The 19,319-nt window shown below is 51.3% G+C and overlaps 1 protein-coding gene across 5 annotated transcripts in view; it reads left to right on the top strand.

Annotated features, from left to right (window-relative positions):
* KAZN (kazrin, periplakin interacting protein) overlaps nt 1–19,319 on the top strand; it is a 1,021,468-nt gene that overhangs the window by 750,748 nt on the left and 251,401 nt on the right. The window lies entirely within an intron of this gene.

Genomic DNA, 19,319 nt, shown 5'->3' with positions numbered 1-19,319 from the left:
CAATCTCCAACGTGGGCAAGCAGGTGTGACCCCATTTCACAGATATGGAGAGTGAGGCCCAACGAGCTGTTTCTTCTACTGTGTCCGATTTCCTCCAACATCAGAGTCCTCATAACGTTTATCCTTGTTTCCAGAACAGTATGACAAAAATGGCTTTAATAACAGTTAACCTTGATTAATCCTTCCAGGTGGCCATGGTGCTGAGGGTTTTATGGGCTTATGCTCAGAACACCAAGCCCATACCACAGGCAGAGAGATGCGGGGTAAGAAGGTGGCGCCAAGAGGAAGAGAGACGCCGCTCACTGAGCCCTGGCCTGCGGCCCATCGTGAAGGGGGAGAAATGGTCAATTACGAATTCATTATGCCCGTAAGATCCAAACCACCCAAATACTCTGAAAAAGCTCAAATATCCTGAGATCAAGACCACAGAGAAAATCCTCCCAGAGGGAGGGGTCCTCCTAAGCTGGTCACTGGGTCAAGTCTTTACCCTTGAAGCCTTGGCCATAGCTGAGGACACCCAGGCATTTTTTTCATGGAGCCACCAGTGAGCATCGTGCTGAGTGATGCCACAGTCCTCTCCCAGCCATCTGTGTCCAGCATTTAGGAAGTGCGACGAGGGAACGGCAGTGCACATGGTCCTGGCTCATGCTCCTCAGTAGACGGCGTAGACCCCTCAGCACGAGACCCAGACCCCACTCTTAGGGGATCTGCTGTCATTGCTCCGACTCAGCCCAACCCAGCGCTCTGCGTTAGGGCGGGAGACCAGGTCTCCTTTGCACGCCTTTCCTTCTTGTGTAGTTACACCTGCTGGTTGCCCTCCAAGATAGCTAACCACTACCATTTATTGTGTGTCTGCCACATGCTGGGCGTTCTGCCATGCACATCATGGTATCTTGATTAACCTTCCTGAGAACTCTTTGAAGTAGACATTGATTTTCTTTATTCCTTTGATTTGATGAAGAAACTGAGGCTCTGAGAGGTGCCCAAGTCATATGGCTAATAAGAGGGAGTGCCAGGATTTGAATTCAGGTCTAGCTGACCCAGCCTCCTTGGGTGTGAACTCCCTGAGGCCATACCTCCCCCTCCAAAGGGTCCTGTGCTTCCAGGACCCATGTCAAGCTCGAGTCCATGACCCATGTGACTCCCACAGGATCTGGCCCCTCCTTACTTGTATGGCCTCATGACATCTCCACCCTTCACTCCTTCTAGGGCTTTCTTTCTGCCCCTGAAACCAGCCAAGCGTGTTCCAGGACTTTGCGATTGCTCTTCCTTTTGGGGACTCTCTTCCCAGCTCTCCTCATCTCTCTGCCTCCTCATCCATCACTCAGGTCTTAGTTCAGATGTCCCAGAGGGGCCTTCCCTGCACCGTGTCACAGCAGCCCCTCCAAGGCACTGTGTCACTTGACCCTCTTTTGTCTTTGGAGCACTTTTCCAGAGCCACACTGATCCTATCTGTTGTCTTATCTCAGTCTCTTCCTGCTCCCCACCCCGTGGAATGTGAGCTCCTTAGGGCCGGAAGTCTGCACTGTGCTCTGCTGGGCCAGCCCCCCCAGGACGGTGCCCGGTAGACGCTTGTGAACCCTCAAATGCTCCTCTCCGCTCGGCAGCAGGATGTCCAGGTTGGCTCAGGAAACTTTGGTTCAGCTCCTTGTGAGTGACTGTTTGATTCCTCCCTTAGCTTCCAGGCCGTCTTGAGCCCAGAGAAACCTGAGAAGAGACAGTCTCGTAAATGTGCTTCTGGAGGCAAAAGCTCAATTCTAAAGCCAGCTTTTCCTTTTTGTCATAACCCCTCATCCCCACAAGGGAGAAGTCCTCAGGCTGCCCCGGGCCCACAGATCCACACATATTGGTTATCTGATGCTTCAGTTCTCTTTTGTTGCATAACAAACAACCCCAAAATTTAGTGGCTTAAAACAACTACCGTTTTATTTGCTCACAATTCTGTGGCTCAGGGACCGTGGCAAAGCTGGGCTGGCAGATTCTGCTCCACGCGGAGTCGGCAGGGGTCACTCCTGAGGTCGAATTCAGATGGTGGCTGGACTGAAATGCACAAGGTGGCTTCTCTCAGATGTCTGGCACCTGGGTGGAGGCCCTGGGAGCTGTGACCTCTTGCTCTCTCTCTCCCTGTGCCTCTCATCGTGTGACTAACTGGGGCTCCTTTGTCGTGGTGGTGAATCCCAAGAGTGAGTGTCCCAGTGGCAAAGGTGGAAGCTGCTCTTAAGACCCAAACTCAGGAGTTACTCATATCACTTCCCTTGTGTTCTGTTGGCAAAAACAAGCGACAAGGACAGCCCAGCTCCAAGGTCCTGAGGAACAATCCTCACCCCTTGATATGACAACATCCCGAAAGAACATTTGGGATGCGAAATCTTATTGCAGTCATCTTTGGAAACCCACCACATCCAATTTCCCCATTAACCTCTTGCAGACCACAGAATTTATCACCCTTTTGTGTGTCCCGCCGCTAGGAGGCAGTGTGGGCTCCTAGCCTGTGGTCCTGGAGGGTAGAACCAGAAGCTTTCAGGGGACACACTCAGAGCTTCCCTGGCCTTTGCACGTTCTGTTCTCTTGGGTGACAAACAGGGCTGGCCCCTTGCTGCGGGAGGCTCATGAATATATTTACCTCTGAATAAGAACCATAATGGATTGGCATTGGCTCCTGACCTCGCAGAAATATTGAACAAACAAGATGTAGGTCTGCAGGGCAATTGCTTTCTTTTTGATTTCCTGGGCTGATTACTATTGATTATCTGCTGTGCACTTTGTTAATTTCCTTTTGACAGGCTCTCTTCTCCGAACGGTTCCTGGGAAGGGTTTGCTCTTGTTGTTTTTTCCTCGGATTAAGGCGCTGTGTATTCTAAACAACCCGATCAGTCAGCAGAGAATTCATTCCACTTCCGCTTTTTGGCAGCCGGTTTACCAGTGACTCTCCCAATGTGAAGTGACAAGCGAACGTCAGGCAAGACGTTTACTCATCTTTAAGAGGGACTACGGTGTGAACGAGCTCCTCCTCTGCTGATGCTAATTGCAGTGTACCTGGGGTTAATGATAATTTTGCAATAACAGAGAACGTTTAGTTGGTGTCAGACTCACCGCTAAGTGCTTGACAAGCTTTATCTCATTAATTCTCCCCGACAGGCCCACAAGGCAGCCCTGATGGAATCCCGAGTGTTGTCGATGTCCACAGGAGGAGTTTTAGAATACAGAAAGGGTCTGGGGCGTCAGAGCCGAACATGTTTTTTTGAAGCAAACATCTCCTTTAAGGCTTTTGACCTTGATGTTGCCTCTGCCTCGATGCCTTGGCCTGATCTTTGCTCTTTGCATGCTTCCTCATCTCGTCCTTCGGGTCTCTGCTCAGATGTCTCATCTGCAGAGAGGCCCTCCCTGGCCAGCCTGTCCAGTAACTCGTCAAGGTGATGCAGGCATTTGATATGAGCTCATTTCCTTCCACTCACTTGCTCGCTGCCCATAAGACCTTGGCGAGTTCGTGAACTTGTCAGAGCCTCGGGTTTCTCCTCTGTCCAGTGGGGACGGTAACAGAGCCTGCCCCATAGGGTTGGCGTGAGAACTGTGAGATACTGTAAATAAGCTCTTAGCTCTTCACAGTAGGGAAACGTAGCAAGCGAAACAAAGTACATTCTAGATACTGAGGATACCTAAGCAAAATGGAAATTAAAAAATACATAGTGTTTAGCCAAGTGCTTGACACACTCAAAGGGATTGTGGTGTGTGATTTTCCGTCTGACATTTCAGGGACAGTGACAAATGACCACCAGCCAGGAGTGGATTGAGTCCTGAACTGTACTATCGACTGAAGTAGAAACCGATAAAACTTTAAAGTTCAAAGGTATTCTTTATCTTGACTTAGAAATGGAGAGGAGGAGAAACTCAGAGGATCCGGTGTTCTGGAAAAGCGAAATAGCTCCTGCTGCCTGCGGCTGGAGTTCCAGAGCCCCGAGGATGCTGAGTGGAGGGGGAGGCGGGCTCGCGTAAGTAACGTGCATTAAAAGGCATAAAACCTCAATTTCAAGTGCTAAGAAATCAAACCCGCATTTTAAAACTCTCTTTTCTACCAGCTTTTAAAATGAATTATTGAGTTTTCTAAGCACAGGGTCAACTTCAGAAGAGAATATTTACGACTATAAACATTTGTGCCTAAGCTGCCTTGTGGAAGGCAGGATCTAAATGCAAATTGAACAGCTGCAATTGGGCTTAATTGATAACAGCACAAGAAGATGTTGAAAACTGAGGGGTGTAAGCAGGAGGTGGGCATCTCAGTCTTCGGACAAATTCAAGGTTTGATGTTAGTGACGAGGCTATTGGGCTCCCCTACACATAGTTCGTATCTTTGAACCCCATCAAGAGAGCAGCGACAATCCCTCTGAGCCTCGGTTTCCTCATCTGCAGGATAGGAGCAATAACAGCCCCCACCTCACAGTGTGTTCTGAGAGTTAACGAGAAAATAACGCAGGGAAAACTCTTGGCACCATCCCCAGCACAGGAACATACTCAATAAAAATAATCTATTGTTATTTTTACCATTAATATGAATTCAATCCCCAGTAATAAAAAAATCCTCAATAATTGGCAGTTTCTGCTCCACCACTTCTAGCTCTGTGTGTGGGCGAGTCCTTTCACCTCCCTGAGCCTCCGAGCCCTCATCTGTAAAATGGGCATAAGAATGGAATCTGCCGCACAGGCCCCTTGTGAAAGTTACAGCAGGATCCAGCCCATCCAACAAATGCTCCATACGTGTTTGCTGTTATCATCATCAACACTATTATTAGTCGGAACCAGCAGTTGTTTACAATGCCAAGAATGGGACTTCCGCCCTCATTAGGCAAACATATTTACCTATAAGTGAGCGGCTGCTTATTCATGATTCTTGGCTCTTCCTTGAGACGTGCCTCCCATGCAGACTTGGACCACCGTAAAAGTGTGTTCCCTTGTTTGAGTAATTGGAGAGGCTTCTAGAAGCAATAATAAATATACCTAGTTTCTATGGAAACAATTATCTAATTAGGTTTTTCCTTTAATCAAAGAAGTCCAAATTTAGGAACTCTCAGTGTGTTTCCTGATGAAGGCCATTTGTGGTTCCCCTGGGTTCCTGGAGAAATCCCCCCAACCTCGTTGCAAATGTTTTCATTACCGATGATGGTAGAAGGCCTGGTGGCATCTTCAGAAGGGCTAAATTTTCCTGACAGCCCTGCTAAACTCGGCTTGCTGATAACCCTCTGCCCCCTGGCAGTCCCAGCAGAGAGAAGCCGCCCCAAGGACTCGGGTCTCATTTCCCTTGATGGCAGCTTCTCAAAGGACTCAGGAGGGGTGCCCGCTGGAGCCAGCATGAAAGAGAGAAAATTGCTGCACTCTGAGTGCCCGGTCTTGAAATGCTCAGTGCAGCCCCCGCTCGCACTGGCTGTAACATGTCAGAACGTGATGAGGCTGATATTTGCAGTTGCAACTCAACATCGTCCCTGCAAAATGCCATTTCCAGCACCTAATACCTGGCTGGGGAGAGATCAGAACATTTAGTTTTAATCTTAAAGGTCATGCAGGAATTCATCCTAATAATGGAGCCCAAAGCCAGGCAGGGAGGCCTGGGAAATCTCACCAACAGGGGCTCCTTTTCAGGCTGAGCCACTGCAAAGAGGAAGAGCCCATGTGTGGAGAACTGATAAAGACCCACTGGCCTTTTCAAGGTGACCCTGAGAAGCCAGCTGTGGTCGGTCCTCTTCTGCCCCAGGACATCCCTCTACAAAGCCAGGCCCCTAGGCACAGATTCCACATTCGTGCATTTACTGAACAAAAACTTATCTATGTGCCAAGTCCTAAGCTAGACCCTGGAGATAGAAGATGATAAGACACACTTTCTGTCCTCAAGGCCAAACTGCCAAGCCAAGGAAACAGAGAAATGCTGAGAAATGATCCCATTGCTGTCAACCTGAGTGCAATGGGGAAGTATCGTGGCTTGCCTGAAGAGGTCAGAGAAGACTTCACGCAGGAGGTGGGCCTGAGCTGAGTCCTGGCCGAAGGGTAGGGATTTTTTGGTGGGTAGGCATTTTTTGGCAGGTAGGCATGGTGAGGGGTTCCTGACAGAGAGAAAGGCCCAGAAGCACAAAAGACCTGGCCTGGTGGGGAGTGTAATGGGGGTGGAGCATCATGAGGCTGAGTCTGGAGCCAGGGACAGTGTGATGCGTTGGGATCATGAGGACCACACTGGAAACTTGGGTAGATACCATGCCCAGAGGTGGGGTCCTCACCTGTGGCAGCAGGGGGCGCCTAAGGAGGGTGGACCAATCAGGGTTCAATTAAGAACCAGAACCAGAACCAGGTGGAGATATATATTAAGAGATTTATTGCAAGGTGATACATTCATTGTAAGGCAAGTGGGAAATCCACAGGGCAAGCCGTCAGGAAGGGCAGGCTGGAATTCTCGGACACAGGATGAAGCCATGGCAGACTTTCTTCTTCATCAGGGAAGTCCCCACTCTGCTCTTCAAGCCCTTCAACTGATTAAATCAGGCCCACCAAGGTTATCTAGGATAATCTACCTTACTTAAAGTCAACTGATTATAGGCTGTAATCACATCTATAAAACACCTTCACAGCAACGCCTAGATGAGTGACAGCATAACTGGAGACTGCATGTGTCTAGCCAAGTTGACACACAACACTGAGTAGCACAGAGGGACTCAGGGGAGCCACACACTTTCTGCAGAAGGTCCTCCTCTCTCCCTGGATTAAAGGTGAGGCACAGTGAGCAGCATCCAGAGTCGCTCCCATGACTGCTCCTGCTCCAGAGAAAGCTGCAAATTCCAAGGCAACTTGGGGACTGGTCGGAGTAAAGGCAGGCGCTGTGCTGGAGTGACAGCACCAAGCCCAAGACCGCCGCTCCAGGCAACTGGAAGTCCGTGGTTCTAGAAGTTCCATACACCTCGATTTCAAGCCCAGCTTGACTACTTACATGTTTTTTTAATCTGTAAAATGAGGTAATACCTTGCAGGTACGTTGTAAGATGTAAACATTAGTCAAGCTTCTAGAAGATGCACGACAAGCAACGGTGGCCATTAACTAAGACTCCTTTGGCTACAAGTAACAGGGACCAACGCGAGCTAAATCGAGTAGACAGCGAAGTCATTGGATGAATATTCGTGTGTCTCACGGAGTCCAAAAAGACTTGACAGCCAAGCCTCAGGAAAACTGGGAAGCAGGGCAGCCCCATGGAGCTCCATAGCAGGAGCTTTTCAACCTTCCCTCGGGAACTCTGCCCCTGAGCGAACTCAGCCTCAGCAGGGGCCAGGCTTGGTGCCTCTCAGTTCAGGTTCTGGAGAGAAAGAAGCTTACTGAACGGCTTGGGTCAGATGTCCCCTGGGATCCAGTCAGCTCTGGCCAGAGGGTGGTGTCACAGGGAACAGATACGGTGGCCAGGTCTTATCCGGTGGACACAGTGGGCACCTCAGGAGAGGTGTCCTCTTTTGGCGCTATAGAAAGTGACCACGCCTCCTCAGTGGGAGCCTCAGGTTGCACTGTATCCCCAGTGACCTTGCTGCCCTGATCCTGACCAGCCCCTGATCGTCCTTTCTCCGTCTGCCCCACTGTGGACCTTACAGTCACCTCTTTATCTGTGCATGATGGCCCTCTCTAAGCTGTGGTCTCCTCATCTCTAGATGGAGATGCTACCTATCTTACAGAATAAAGCTATCTTACAGAAATGTTGTGAAGATTAAATAATACACATTCAGCTCTTAGCTCTTAAAGTTATTGTCATGCTTTCGTCGTTGTTGTTATTTCATTGTTATCAGGGTGGTAGTGGCCATGTTTCTCACTGCGTAGTTGGGCCGAGTAATGAAGAAATAATCACAGGCTATGGCACGGTGAGGAGGCAGAGGGCGGGGGCTGTGGAACCAGCTGGATCTGGACTGAGACCTCACCCTGCACAGTGTCTGTGTGACAAGTTATTCAGCATCTCTGAGCTGTTTCCTCACTTGCGGGATGAGAGTAGTAACAACCACCTTGCCGGATGGTTATGAGCATCAAATGACATCCTCCCTGCAGTGTGCTTATTAGCAAAACGCCGGGTAAATAGATGGTGCTCAATAAAAGGCAATTCTTCTCATTATTATCATTCTGATGAAACCACTTGTTTGGTCAGATAAGCTCCTGTGTGCATGACTCCCCAGCCTCATCTCACAGCAGTCTGAATCTGACGTCCTTTCTGTATCTGACGTCATTTGTATCTTGGGCACCTGCAGTGCTGGCTGCTAATTAGTAACAATCCTGGCTCGTCTGCCTTGTCCCATTGGTAAGCCTATAGTTCATGTTTTCTGGGCTGGGCAGTGTGTCATGGGCGTCAAGGACATCCGTAGTTTGGGGAGCCGCAGCGTGGTTTCTGCCTATGGTGCCGGAGCAGTCTGTTCTTCACTGGGCTCGGGGTGATGTGGAGCACACACTCCACACTTGCACGTCCTCGATGAGCATGCAGGGCTGAAACCCCACGCTGGGCCAACTCGGGCATGGCGATTCGGCACCTCGGATAGACTGCAAGAAAATGAAACTCAAATAAGGAGCTCCTGTAAGCACATTTCACTTTCATCTGCCATTTACAGAGAAAGGCCACTGTCCTGCATCTAAATAACCTGGTGCCCGTCTTTAAAATGCGCTCACTTGCTCCTTTCCCCACTCACTAAATCAGGATAAAGATTAAAAAAACCTTCGCATACAGCGGCGCCTGAGCGATTTGCACAGCCTGTAATTCTCGCATCACCTGGCGCTGTCCCCTGCGCTCCTTAATAGAAGGATGTTGTGCTGACATCCCACACTGTAACCACATTGTTCCTCTACGGAAATAGGCCACGGTGAATTTTCGGGTAAACGGTGAAGTAGCATTAGAAGCGCTGTGAAATTACCCATTTCTGAGCTAATGAACAGCATACATTTAGGGATGAGAGTCAACATTTGGAATCATATTCTTCTGCTTATTAGTTTCTGACTCTTGACTCCTGCATCTTTAGATTTAGACTGAATTAGGCGCGCTTTGCAGAGGTCTTTCAACATGGCGTGTCTTTGTTCCTTTCCTGGAAGGCAGCACGGCCCAGTGGTTAGCTCACAGACTTGGAGCTCTGATTCTCTCCATTCCGGTCCTATTTTGGCCACTTTCTACCTGTGTGACCTTGGATGTGTTAATATTAATAATAGCTAAGACATATATTAACATGTATTATACTTAGCCTGTCCTAAGGAGTGTTGTAAGTACTTTAGCTATTTGACTCTTTGAATCCTTGTGTTTACAACACTGTGAGGTAGGTATTTTTCTTATCATTCCCATATTATAAGTAGAAAACCAGAACAGTGAGGTTGAATTATTTGTCCCACGTCAAGAACCAGTGGGAAGCAAGCTGGCATTTGAACCAGGGGCCCTGCCTTGACCCCCTTGAGCATCTTTCCCTCCATCAAATGACAGTCGTACTAAGCCCTGCTTCTGGGACCGTGGCGAGGCTTAAACGTCTGAGCAAATGCGTGCACAGAGCTTAGCACAGCACCTGGACTACAGTGTGAGCTCAACTAATGGTGCCTGTTCTGCGATGAGCAGCAGCCCTGTCGCGCCTCTGCTTTGCACAGCTCCGGGGATGCTCCAGAAGACCTTTCTCTGCAGGTCCTGGGTGGCCGGCACCCCGTAGAGCTGAGCCACACAAGAGCCCTGCTGGCCCACCTCATCCCGGATGGCTCGGAGTGGGCAGAGGTGGAGGGAGGGAAGGCTGTCAGGAATGTGCAGTAGCCCAGGGAAGAGATGGCCAGGCCAGACCAGGGCAGCGGCCGTGGGGAGGCGTGAGGAGAACTGATTCCACAGAAGCGTCATTATCAATGGTGCCACATATTTGAAAGATCAGCCAGACTAAGGGCCCCAGAAGAAAACCAAACCAGTCGGCAGTGAGAGCCAGGCCTCCGTGCAGAACCCTCTGTATAATTTGCAGGACCGTGCAAAACGAAAACAGGGGGCCCTGTGTTCAAAAAGTATTAAGAATTTCAAGACAGCAACAGCAGGGCATGAAACCAAGCACGGGGCGCTTCTAAGCACAGGGTCCTTTGCTGGTACATGCCATCGCCCCACCCCACCCCCAGCTCCAGCCTCATGAGCTAGAGATGGGCCAGCAGTGGCCCCAGGGCCTTGAACCTCATGAGCTCCTCTGCTTGGTTAGCCTCAGATTTCTCCCTCTAGGAGCACAAAAGACAAATACGTGGCAGGTGGAAAAGATGGTTAGGACTCCAACAGGAGTAGGGCGCGGAAGAGAAATCTTTAGCTCAAATGAACTGTCATTAACCACAGATACCAAGGGGTGCCCCAGGGAAACGGGGAAGGGAGAATTGAATGCTCGGGGTGGCAGCTCACAGAACCTTCAGGAGCGGTCTCTGTCCAAGAAGACTGATGCAGCACAAACGCCTGTAAGGGTCTGATTTCCCTACACCAGGCTGTTAGAAGGACAAGGCAGGAGTTGCAGTCACCTGTCCGCATGAATAAAAGATGCACGGAGACCCAGTAGACCCGAGCGCACCAGCCACCAAAGGGCTCTCCATTAAAGCCTGCAACACAGAGGCCTGGCCACCGAGAGTCTGCTGCTGTCACCTCCCGCCCAGCAAGCCAGAGACGGCTTTGCTTCTGCGGCTGTGTCGCCTTTAAGATGCTTGGGCACAGGGAGGTCATGCCTAGTAAGGGCAGTGGCGTGATCTGAGGTGTGTGACAGACGCCTCTGCCCAGCATGCCTGGTACCTGAGATGCTGCCATCAGAATCCCTTGGTTAAGATTTCCCCCAGTGAACTGATTCACAAATGCCGTCCTCTCACCTGGGAGAGTTACCGTGAACTTCCTGCAGTACCTTCCTGGGAACACTGGATTAGATTATCTGGCCCTTTTTTGGCCCCCGTGCAGAGTCTTGAAGGAATGGGACACTAGACAGGTTAGTTTTGATGTGGGGATGAGGGTCTCCCATGTCATGAGCATTCGTTCATTCATTCATTCATTCATTCTCTCATCTCATATTCATCGAGCATCTTCCAGGAGGCATGCCTACCAAAGCCGAGGGCCTTGAGGGGAGGAGGATGCGGGAGTCTGGTGGATGGGCTCCCTACAGCAAACCTTGCCTGCCTTACTGTTTAAAACCAGGACTACCCCCGTGTCAGGGAAGGACACTCTCAGTAAGTCGCTCCCTGGTGAGGACCTGAAACAACAAATCCACTCCATGCCCGTCAGCCGGCGTGCAAGGCCCCACTCCCTTCCAGACCCGCCTCCTCCACTGCCCTGCGCACACCACCTTCACAGGCAAATTCAAACACCTCATATTCTGCAGCCGCTGAGCCTTTGCCCCTGCTGTTCCTTGCACCTGGATCACCCTCTTGAAGCATCTCCACCTATCAGGATGCTCACCATCCTTCAAGGTCCATCTCAGACGCTACGGTCCTCCACATCTCGTTCCTGGCCCCTGTGACTGGATAGGGCTTCGCCCTCCTTTGAGTGTCCTCGGAACTCGGCCTCTGGAGCTCCCTCACTGCCGGCGGCATGTTCCGCCTCCTGCCCAACTTGTTTGTCTTCTTGTCTTATTCTCCAATTTTTTTTCTGAGAGTTGGGACCCAGGTCTCATCATCTTTCTTTAATCCCTAAAGTCTAGACTAGTATCTGGTGCCCAGTAAACATGTTTGTGTCATTGAAGTTTGTCCCCTGGCGAAACAGTGCTCCAGCACCGTCAGAGGACACCGCCTGCCAACCGTTTTTCAAAGGATTCTTTCGTTTGTTTCCATTCTTTGTGGAATATGGTTTCCTATAACTGAGTCACCAAGTCTTGCTGTTCGTTGAATTTCCTGATCCAGGGAGGGATATGGAATAAAGGGACCTTTCCCACGGTTTTGTTTTTTTTTTTATGGTGATGTAATTCACATACCATAAAACTCACCATTTTAAAGTGTATGATTCTGTCATTTTTACTATATTCACTAGGTTGTGCAACCATCACCACTATCTGATTCCAGAACATTTACAGCACCCTAAAAAGTGAAGGCTCGTTGTTAACTTCATGTGACAGTTCTTCTGTTTGGAAATCACTGGTGTCATTGTCCAGTCCCTCCAGGGGGGCACTTGGCCTTCCTGACCAGCTTTCCCAGAGTGGGAGGGACACGCTTTCTGGGGGAGCGCAGGCCTGCATTTCTTTTGTCCTGCTCCCTCGGCTTCCGAGTCCCATCCTATTCCACCTCCATGTCCTTTCTCACTCACGACGTGCTTTACGGGAACCGTGCGCCCCAAACGGCCTTGACGTGCGTCTGAAGCGGCCAGTGCTCCCTCTTTGAACTCCGCCCCATCGCCGTTAATCTGTTTAGACGGCCTTTCTCCTGGCCTGGTTTATTAGGATTTCATTCCCCAGGAACCAGGGCTCGCGGTGGGGGAATCCTCCTGCCTCTGGGAGACCCAGGAGGGTGGCGTCGGTGGGGGCCGTGCTGGGAAACCTTCACGAGTGACCATCCACATCGGAAACTGCTCTGCTTGGTCCTTTTTCTGTCCCAAAATGTCGCCCCGGGCCTCATCCTCAGACGACTCTCCAAACTTAGGTCTGTTAACCTGTTTGCGCCGCCATCCTAACGCCCCTGGGCCCATCAGCTCCACTGGGCTAAGGAGCCAACATGCAGGACCTGTTAGCGTCTGCGCGATTTCCAAACCCGAAGTCCAGGGACCTGGTGGAGGAATGTCACCCTGTTCACTGGACATGCCTTTTGTCTGCCTGTCATCTCCTTCCACTCGCCCACAAAGCACCCAGCGACACTGCAGAGAAAATGCCCGGGACCCCCCAGGACGCGGGCGTGGGCGCAGCCCCCAGGGGAATGCGCAAGCAGGGGGCGGTTCAGAGCCGGGAGCTTTGGGAACATCCGCGGCCTCGTGCCCCCTGTCGCCGGAGAGTGGTCCCGGGCCGGGGCACGCTGGCCGGATCCGCGGGGCGAGGGCGCCCCGCCAGCCTTTAATCTCCGCGCAGCCTCGCCCGCAGCGCGTTTGATCCCCGAGGCCGTGGCCGCGGGATGAGTGTCGTGGCGTATGATCTCCATGCGCGGGGGTGGGACTCGCCTTTCTGGAGGAGCGGTGCATTAACCCTCGTGACCTCTGCCAGTGCTGCGGAGACTTCGGTTGTCACGACTGTGGCTGCTCTTTCAAGTCGCCTGCTCCGCCGCCTTTCATGTTCCTCCGGATTCTCAGCTTCAAATACCCTCCTCACCCCGCCCACTCGCAACGTGCGGGCTGCCTGTGCTGTAAGATTTAGGACGTGAATGGGAATTGCTACCTGGTTGAAAAGACAGATAACCCAAAGGTGGCCAGACACTCATCCACTCACTAATTTATTCATTTACTCAGTGGTTAGTTATTGAGCACCTACTCTGTGCCAGATACGGTGCTGGGTGTTAAGGGAACAGAAATGCAGGGGACACCGTGCCCACCCCCAAGACTCTGGGAGCTCAGCAGGGGGGCTGACAAGAATGTCGGTGACCGCTTAGGGGTAGAAGAGCTCTGTGGCCATCTCTAGGGTGCAGAGGGAGCCCAGAGGGTCAGGTGGCTTCCAGAAGGAGAGGAACCTTGGCTAGCATCGTGAAGAACCAGTGGGTACAGAAGGTGGGAGACGGTGCTCCAAGCACGAGGAACAGCATGTGCAAAGGCACGAAGGCGGGGGCAGTGGTGTGCATCTGAGGACGTGCACATGGGACACGGTGGGTGTGACTGTGCTAGGACAGCCAGAGGGGGAGATGAGGGTCGGGCCAGCCAGCTCTGTGTGCTGAGTTCAGGCAGTGGAGCTGTTGATGGCTTTCTGCAGGAGAGCGATGGAGACGGACGCCCCTCTGCAGTGATATGGAGGAGGCGAGGCCAGAGGCAGGGACCTCCAGGGGACCACTGCAGTGGCCCCAGCAAGAAACGACGAGGTCAGCGAATCAGGCTTTGATGATGGCACCTCTGGGGTAGCCTGGTTTTGCTGGACAGAGAAGGGAGAGGTTTGAGCGGAGCCCTGGGTACCCATAGCATTTTCCCAGTTTCCTTGGAGGAGATGCTACACCACATTCAGAGCATTTCCTAATGCTTCGTAGCTCACCTCTGCATCCCTCATCCCGTGCAGCTTCATGGTTAGAGGCTGGGAGTCTGGAGTCAGACTGGCTGGGTTCAAACCCCATCTCTCCCACCTGTTAGCTGTGTGACCTCAGACAAATTGCTTAACCTCTCTCTATATCTGGTTACAGGGCTGTAAAATGGGGGTGAGGATAAGTAAGAGTAACTAGTCCTCAGGTGCTGTGAGGATTACGTGAGAATGTGTGTGTGTGTGTGTGTATACATAAAGTGCTTAGAATGCTGCACACAGTAAGCGCTCAATAAATGTTTGCTCTTGTTCTTCCTGTGTGGAGCCTTCCTTACCCTCTGTGGCTTAAGACAGGTCAGGACAGGGCCCAGTTCATATTTGAGGTCAGTGAGAACTTGGGGTACAAGGGACCCTTGGGCAGCCCCCAGGAGTGACCTCTGGGTGGTCTCTCTTGGGTGAACAAGCCTGCGCATCGCAAACTGCCCCGTGCTCTGCCGGTCCCCTGTGAACCCACACAGCCTGCAGCCTCTGCCTGAGGAAATGAAAAACTGGATTAGTATTTTCAGCGTAACCAAAATGCCACAGGGCTGACCTCTGGTTCACGAGCAGTTACATAAGTGGCATTTGCTGGGGGCTCCCGCTCTCCTTTCCCTGCTCCTAAGGACGCAGCCTGGGAGGAGGGGGCTCCCCTCACCCACTGCCCACCAGAGTTTTCTAGGCGCCCTCTTGTGATCATAGCCATCAGGGGTCAGCAAGGGGTCACCCACTTCATGCAAAGCTCACTGGGGATTTCTGCCTTAATCTAAAGCAGACGCACTTAGGGACCAAACGAGACGCGGAAATCCCTAAAAATTCCCATGCATCCAAAATGAAGTCTCAGTGACCATCGCCGGCGTGCCTGCTACCAGATCATCCAGGCCCTCCACCGACTGTCCGGAGGCAGCGGACGCTGGACTCGGACCCCTGCCCTCACTCTCCGCAGCCTCAGCTCCCTCCTCTGCCAAATGGGTGTGGCCAGTGGCATGCTGGTCAGGTTCAACAACCAGCTCTCTCCAGGGTGGGGGCGGGGGAGGCTGTCTGTGGTCTCCACCAGTTTTCATGGCGTCAGTACTTAAGCATTGGTTTGATGTCCCTGAGGGAGGAGCTGGGAGGAGATGCTCACTGTCAGCTCCGAGGAGGCAGGGAGGCTGACTCCAGCACTCACCGGGTGTAACGGCACCTGCCTCACAGGCCACAAGGATTAAAGAGAAGCAGGACGTGCAACCACATGTTGCAGTGCAAGGGGGTGTGCAAATGGACTGTGTGCAGAGCGCACGCACCCCAGGGTCCTGCGGGAGACCGGGAGTGGGCAGTCTTTCCACCGCATGCAAGGAGCTCGCCTGGCACTTGGAGATTGATTCAAAAGCCTCTCATATGATTCGATTCACAGATTTGTTCACCTCCCCGCAGTCAAGTTCATTTTCAAATTCAGGCTTCATGACACCCTCAAAGTGCACACTCTCTACTATCCATCAGAACCTCCGAAATATAAGCTAAATCTGCCCAACTTCTTTCCCTCCCACTGCCCTATGGGATCTGGTTCCCATCTGCTCCTCTGCCCTCATCTCCTGCCACGTGCTCCCGTGTTCATTCTGCACCAGCTTCTCTGGCCTCCTTGCTGTTGGTGTGACGTGTTGAGTATGTGCCTCCTGCAGGGCCTTTACACATGCTGTTTGCTCGTCTTCTCATTCCTCCCATCACTCAAGTCTCTGCTCAGATGTCTGTCACCTTTCAGAAAGCCTTGTCTGAAATAGGAACCCCTTTATGGCACCGTGTTCTTCATCCCCACAGCCTGCTTTATATTCTTATCTTATAGGTTATAGATTTGCTTCTTTGTGTATTTCTCGCCTGTCCCCCTCCACCCCCTCCACTAGTGGGGAACTCCTTGTGGGAAGAAATCTATCCCCATCCCAGTTGTCCCCACCGCTCCTCTGTTCCTACCTTGCTTTGTCTCCCTCCGATTGGAAATGCCAAATCAGCTACCTTCCAGCCTCTGTTCCCTGTTCTGGCCCCTTCTCCACCTCAGAGCTCTGCAATCCTGTGGCCAAGCCTCTGGCATCTTTCCTGCGCACGAGCGCCATGGCCTCCATCCATGACGGCCCTGACTTGTGCACGGGCACCCCCTCCACCCCAGCCTGGGTTCTCCCCAGCCAGAGCTCAAGCGCCACCCCCACCCTGTCCCCCGCTCTTCAAATCAAGGCCCACATCTTGGTGAGGCCATGTGTCCCTGTCCTACACTCAGACCACCCATGACAACCACATCTCCACCCACCCACCTGGATGTGAGATCCGTGGTTCAGGACCGTGTCCTGTCCAGCTCTGGTTCCCAGCCCCTAGAACAGAGCCGGGCACATCGTGGATGTGTGACAAGGACTGGGGGACCTGACGATGCTTCCAACAGCCCGGGACCTGCTGGAGAGCTCCGGAATGTGTTTCGGGTTGCAAAAGGGCACAGAAGTGCCCACTTGGGCTCGGTGCTACATGTTGCCGTGTTTTGGAAGGTAACCGTCCCGCCATCAGCAAGCAGGGCAGCGAACGTCTCTCCACTGGGGGTTTCCTCAGAGAACTGTTTCTTGCGGAACATCAGCAGTCCTCGCCTGCTATCGCCTGAAAGAGGAAGACGGGCAGGGGAGGGGGGAGCTGAAGGAAGACGCACTTTACAGAAGAGGCTTAGCTGGTGGCGTGACCCACCCCTTTCTCCGCAGCACCGGCTGCAGCAAAGAAAACAGGACCTGAGCCAGCTCGGCGGTGGGAGCGGCTCCCCGATCTGCTGTGCGGGAAATGATAACGGTGGCATTGTGGGATTTAAGGCCGTGAATTAAGCTGTGTAGACGCATCATTCGGGGGCCGCTTGGGTAGCGTGCGTGAAAGTAGGAAGGGAGCGGGCAGTGCTGTTTTCAGTCTGTTCTGTCCAAGAAGTGCTAACGGGAGAACGGTGGGGTGGGCTTCTGGAACCCACTCCAGGGAATGAGGGTCTTCAATAAAGGATCCAAGTGAGAGGATGAGAAAGTGTGTTGGAACCGAGAATGTTAAGGGGCTGAATGAAGACGGAGTGCGGAGTTTACAATACAGCAGGTCAAGGAAAATGGGCTCACGTTGCTCACGAGGCCTTTGGTATTTCGTTCTGCAAAGAGGTTCTATGGCTTCACCGCAAAGAGTGTCTGCCCTGGAGTCAGGGAGACCTGGGGTGAGATTCTGGCTCCACCTCTGAAGAGTTATTGGACCCGGGCAAGGAGCGTGTCCAAGGCTCAGGTTCCTCATCTGCAAAACGGTCATCACGATATGCCTACTTCATCGAGTTGTTGCGAAGATTCAATAAAATAATTCTTTTTTTTTTAAAGATTTTATTTTTCCTTTTTCTCCCAAAGCCCCCCGGTACGTAGTTGTGTATTTTTAGTTGTGGATCCTTCCAGTTGTGGCATGTGGGACGCCACCCCAGCATGGCTTGATGAGCGGTGCCATGTCTGCACCCAGGATTCGAACTGGCAAAACCCTGGGCCACCAAAGGAGAGTGCGCAAACTTAACCACTCGGCCACGGGGCCGGCCCCAATAAAATAATTCTTAGCTCAGTTCCTGAATCAACATTCCAAAGATGCTAACTCTCATTATTTGTTTATCAAATATTAACACGGTGCCCAGGACGTGCCAGGGACCCTTTTAGGTACTTGAGAAGCACTAACTCAGTTACTTTAAATTGTGTATTAGGAAGGAGGGACTATTATTTCCCCACTTCACAGGTGAGGAAACTGAGGCACAGAGAGGTTAAGAAAACCATCTGAGTCACACAGCTCGGGAGTGCTGGAAGCAGGATTGAAGCTCCTGAGCATAACCTCTGCCTGTGCTGCGTGCGTGGCCCTGTGCTGATGGAGAGCTACCAAAGCGGGTGGAGGAATGGAAAACACGGTCCCGTCTTTTCAGTGCTTGCCCTCTCAGCCGAGAGCTCACTGTCTCATGAAGTCTTTCGCTCATAACGTAGAAATAATTAAGTAATGCACCATCCAGGCAACTTTTAAAAGTCCGTCAGTAAACATCTTTCTCTCTAGGCTGAAATCAATCGTCCTAATACGTGGGCTTCACTTTCTTTTCTAACGTGAGATGAACAGAGATGCAGCAAGAAACAAATGCTCCTTATTTTAGCCTCTGACGTTGATGGGGTTCTTTGTTCCCGCAATACAGCCTGTCCTTCCTGTGCACTGCTCCCCCTTAATACTGCTTTCTATCCAGTTCGTGCAGCGTGTGGTCAGAGGAGAGCTGCGTGGATATCCTTGGGCTGAAGATGAGCTCCATCAGCCAAATTGCTCAAAGGCTGCAGACGCTGAAATGGGTGTTTTCATCTCTTCTGCCCAGAAAGACCTCATTTGAGACACCTGTGGGAAGGACCGTTTTGCTTTCATGTGAGCCAATTTTGAAAGCTTTTATTACCTGTGATAAATTATTCAAAAAGGAGTAACACCGGAAACCTCTTTAGAATATTGACATGGTCCGGCAGTAAGTGAGTGGAAAAATACCTCCAGGTCCGAGGCTAACGTCCCTTTAATTTTTAGAGGATCCAGTCGAGTTGTTAAAATGATCAGAAATGGGCCTGGCCAGAGCTCGGTCTACGAAGAGGGGATGTTATTATCTCCCAGACCATTAACGTAATCAGATCAAGTCAATGTCAAGAAAACAAAACTCCTCATGTGACGGTGAGCTCAGGACATAATTAACAAGTGGATTTGACTTTGATCCGGAAACCCCTCAAGAACAGTTTTTTGAAAAGTAGGCTTTAACTAAATAAAAAAATTTAATGTACAATTTAGTTTCATTTCTGAAATCTTATACGATATTTTACAGGAAGCCTTAGAGACCCTAATCAAAATTCCTTTCTCTTACTTCGTTTTCATCTTCGTGCAACTAATCAAACAGTATTAGCTAACAGATGTCCCCAAAGGCCATACTCAAGTTATAAGTATGTGACGTGTTTCTTCTGCTGAATTAGGGAGACGTCGTCAGAATCTCTGTGTACCTGGAGAGCTGGTGCCGTCGGAAGTCAGGCTGGGGTATAAACAGCTTCCGAAAGCCTTGGGTGTGTTGGGAGTGGAATGGCAGTTCCAGGATGAGACGGACGGGAAGACCCCAGGGATGTAGGGTGGTCCAGCATCCCAACCCAAGACAGAGCCAGGGTGGCAGATCTCAAGGTTTTTATG

Source organism: Equus przewalskii, chromosome 2 (assembly GCF_037783145.1).
Source record: "Equus przewalskii isolate Varuska chromosome 2, EquPr2, whole genome shotgun sequence".
In the NCBI taxonomy this organism is placed as follows: Eukaryota; Metazoa; Chordata; class Mammalia; order Perissodactyla; family Equidae; genus Equus; species Equus przewalskii.
Note: the sequence above shows the minus strand (reverse complement) of the source record. Positions and strands in the feature narration are given on the sequence as shown.